General features: G+C 30.4%; 1 long non-coding RNA gene across 2 annotated transcripts; it reads right to left on the bottom strand.

The window, feature by feature from the left end:
* Positions 1 to 227: 227 nt before the first annotated feature.
* Positions 228 to 872, bottom strand: LOC107786722 (uncharacterized). Of its 2 annotated transcripts, XR_012704608.1 has the most exons (3): positions 830 to 872; positions 465 to 522; positions 228 to 377 (listed from the first exon to the last, which is right to left on the bottom strand). It is a non-coding gene; the product is annotated as an uncharacterized LOC107786722 (long non-coding RNA). The 2 variants fall into 2 exon arrangements; XR_001648210.2 differs by lacking the exon at positions 830 to 872 and having other exon boundaries at positions 465 to 823.
* Between the last annotated feature and the right edge of the window lie 3,550 nt (positions 873 to 4,422).

Here is a 4,422-nt window from a genome sequence, read left to right as displayed (position 1 = left end):
ATATGGTTCCACTTTATAAAGGTCTCTACTTTATAAATTATTTTTCACTTTACACCAAAATGCTAATAAAAGCTTAAAGCAATTGACCTGTCCAACTTCAATTGAACCTTAGATAAACAATTAGAAAGACCAGGTTGGAGTATCATGGACAAATCAATTGCTTTTAAGTATTGTAAAAAGTCTAATTTCTTTAATTGTCAAATCAACTGAACCTTAGAAAAATAATGTAATACAAAAACTTCTTAATCGACTAAAAATCATGCACCAACTTTCTTTTAATTAATTACCTTAAAGTAGTAAAGATTTCAAAAATAGTCATGAAATAAATTGTAGTTAACTGTCCCTCTAATCAATTCTGAAAGGCGAGTCTGCATATTCTGAAAGAAAAGAAACAATTAACATATTTAATATTAAGTAATATAAAAAATAACTATACTCATTAATAATTGGATATAAATTATTACCTTCTTCAACTTGCTCAATTTTCTGGACTTCCTCTAACATATCTTCAAACTTATATTCCTTGAAAATCGCATAACAATGTAAGAAATACATCACTCTTAATTTTACATAGTCCATATTATTTAACCAAATGATTCAAAATATAAGTAAAAAAGTTTCAATATCTTTTTAAGTAACAGTCAATTACTCATGTTAATCATCTAAGAGAAACAAAATAAACAAATGAATTCGACAATAGGGAGGAATACAACAGATTTGCAAAAATATTGCTAATCTAAATAAGAAAAATCTTAGTTAATTGGAAAAAACAAGGCGTATGTATGCAGCTAAAAGAAAACATGTAAAATAAGAAAGGGAAGAGCCTTACCGATGAGAGCAAAAGAGAGTTGATAGGGTTTGAGCTAATTTGGTTTGAGCTAATTGGGGTTTTTGGAATGGAACGTAGGGTTTCTTGCTTTTGGAGAAGAGGCAAAATAATTTCAATTGTTTAAGTATTTTAAAACAGCTTTAAGACTAGTCTAGTTCTGCTTTAGGATTAGGTTTTGGTTTGGGCTCAATTATTCTTTTATGAGCCAGAAAAAAATAAATATTTACATGGGCTATACAACCAACTTAAAATATTATGCTAAATAAATAAATTATAAAAAAAAGAAGAAGAAATATTTATAACTTATATTCTAATAAATATTTTTACCTATCTAATATATAAGATATGTATATATGTAATGTCGGGTTGGTTTGGTTTCGGTTTGACTTTTTTTAGTTAATACCAAACCAACCCTATTATGGTCGGGTTATATTTTTCAATACCAAACCAAGTCAAACCAAACCACTAATCAGGTTTTTTTTTCGGGTTGACTCAGATTTTCGGGTTGGTGCGGGTTATCGGTTTGGTTTGTACATCCCTAATTTTATATATACAGTCAAACTTCTCTATAACAATCTAGTTTGTTTTGATATTTTATGGCTGCTATAGTGAAGTGTTGTTATAATAAACATATATTATAACATAACATGAAATGTTCCCAAAGAAAATTTAGCCATCATAGTGATGTGTTGTTATAGAGAATGACTGTTATAGAAAGGTCTGACTGTACGTGCGAAAACTAAGTATACATGAATTTGAGTTATATATGCATTTCAGAACTAACAGCTCTATACTCGGAACCAGGGGAAGAGCTAGAGTTTAACGTACGAGTTCGATCGAACCCAGTAACTTTGGTCTAGACTTTGTATTTATCTTAAAAAATTTATTTAAAAAGTTTAAGTTCTTGACTGAATCCAAAAACTTAAAATGATTAGAATGTCGAACCCATAAACTTCAAATTCGGTGACACATATGCTTGGAACCACAACATGGATCACCTTCCACATCTCTTCCTTTATTTCTCCATGATTGTGTAGTCATGTGACATTGCAGGTACCTAAAGGACTATGATAAAGATTCTTATATTCTTTAGGTCAATCCAAATCCTGTGGATGTACTTTGATCTCACAGTTTATAGTATTTAGAGGAATCACAGCCTCTTGATTTTACCATATGGATCATTGTGAAAGAGGAAGACAATTTGGAGCCAACCATTTACAAAGAGGAAATTTTGGCCATTGTATTTTACTGTACCTACAAAAGCCTCCACAAACTCTTTACCATACGGGGACATAATACAAGACAAAATCTATTTAATGTGCTTATTGTCATATACTCAAGAAAATTTTGGTGGTCCAAATGAGAACCCTATGATTTACTATCTATTGAATATTGAATGGTTCATATTTCATCTATTATGACTATCCTCATATTGAAAGGGAGTCGTGGAGCAACGGTAAAGTTGTAGTCGTGGAGCAGCGGTAAAGTTGTCTCTCTGTGACCTATAGGTCACGGGTTCGAGCTGTAGAATCAGCCACTAAAACTTACATTAAGGTAAACTGCCTACATCACACCCTTTGGGGTGCGACCCTTTTCCGAACCTTACATGAATACGGAATACTTCGTATATCGGGTTGCCCTACCCTTTATGAGTATCCTCACATTAGGTTTTAAGAAGTACGAAGAAATTTTCTCAACTAATAGCATATAATAACATTCTCAAATTGTAGTAAAACAATAACGTGACTTAATCGTCGAGGTTCATATTTTAGTCAAGTTAACTAGTTGTAGATCGATGAAATTGCACCTACATATTATGTGTACCCAAATATTGGCGGACCCAAGATTTTATTAAGGAAATTCAAAGTATAAAGAAGTAAACACACAAATAGTTCATTAAAATAAATGAATGTTTACTCACTATTATAATAAAATTACAAAACTATTTTTATCTCATTTTAATAAATGAACTTTACACATTAACAGTAAAGTAACTAAATTATGTGCATTTGCTCAGCAAATACACGAGTGAAAATTGTTTTGTAGAATTTTGACTACCTGTATTTCATAAAACAAAAGACAGTTAAAAGACACCTAAATGAAACAAAAAATAATAAGGGAAAAAAAATGATTACTCGATGCTAAAAATATGACTTTTCGAACATTAGTATTTGCTGGGCAATTTACACATGTATAGTTTAGTTACTTTACAGCTTGTTTGGATAATTGTTACCTATTATATTGTACCGTATTATTACTTTAAATATAATACTTGTTTTGATTGTTACTTAAATTTTATTGTATCGTATCGTTAAATTCGTCGTTATGTAACGACGAAAAAGTGCCACTTTACAGCTTGTTTGGATGGTTGTTAACTTGTTATATATTGTTTCATAATGTATCGTATATAATTATATTATATTGTACTGTATCGTTTTGATGTATATAATGCTTGAATAAATTGTATTGTTGTTTGTCGTCGTTTCATAATGTCATGCACCAATAATATGAAGAATAAACTTGCAATATTATAAAGAAAAATTAAGGTACGAGGTAGAATTATTATATAAAAAGATAGGGTAAAAGATAAAATATGATTATTTAATAACAAGGAAGGGCAAGATGAGAGGAAAAAAATTAAGGAAGCGATGCGGCCACACCAAATAAGTCATTCCATAAGTGGCAATTTTCATCGTTAGGTAACGATGGATTTAACGATACGATATAATAAAATTTAAGTAACAATCAAAACAAACATTGTATTTAAAGTAACAATACGATATAATACAACATGTAACAACAATCCAAACAAGCTGATATGTAACAACCGATTTGGTGTGGACATGTCGTTATCTTATTTTTTTCCTCTCATCTTGCCATGCCCTTTCTTATTATTAAAAATATTCTATTTTATCCTTTACCCTAACTTCTTATATAATAATTCTATCTCGTGCCTTACTTTTTCTTTATAATAATGCAAGTTTATTCTTCATATTGTGGTACATGACATCATGAAACGATCACAAACAATACAATTTATTCAAATATTATAGATATCAAAATAATACAATACAGTACAATACGATACGATATATTACGACACGATACATAACAACCATCCAAACAAGCTGTTAATATTTATGACTTTACTATAGTAGTGAGTAATATTTAATTACTTGTACTTTAATGTGACAATTTTTTTTTTTCTCTTTCTTTTTTAAATTCTTTTGTTTGTAGGGGTTGGTGAAGAGAGGGGCGAGGGGGGGGTAGCCGACCAATCACATCAGGATGAGGAAAGCAGATGCAGAAGGTAACAAAATAATCCAGCCTCAAAAGATAACATGCACTCTCACTCCCTTCACGGGTTGACACAATTATCTCCAACACTGAAAAAACAATCTCCATATGTTGAATTAATGAATTTCACTATCACACTTTTGGTTCATTTGTACAGCTCCTACTTCTATCAGGGGCGGAGGTAGAAGTCCATATGCGGGTTTGGCCGATCCTAATAATTTGTACTTAAAGGGTATATTTGTATTGAGAAATCCATTAAATATATAAAAAGAATTAAATTTAGAATCCAATTAATT

The sequence above is a fragment of the Nicotiana tabacum genome, chromosome 21 (assembly GCF_000715075.1).
Source record: "Nicotiana tabacum cultivar K326 chromosome 21, ASM71507v2, whole genome shotgun sequence".
In the NCBI taxonomy this organism is placed as follows: Eukaryota; Viridiplantae; Streptophyta; class Magnoliopsida; order Solanales; family Solanaceae; genus Nicotiana; species Nicotiana tabacum.
This window is presented reverse-complemented; position numbering and strand designations above follow the sequence as displayed.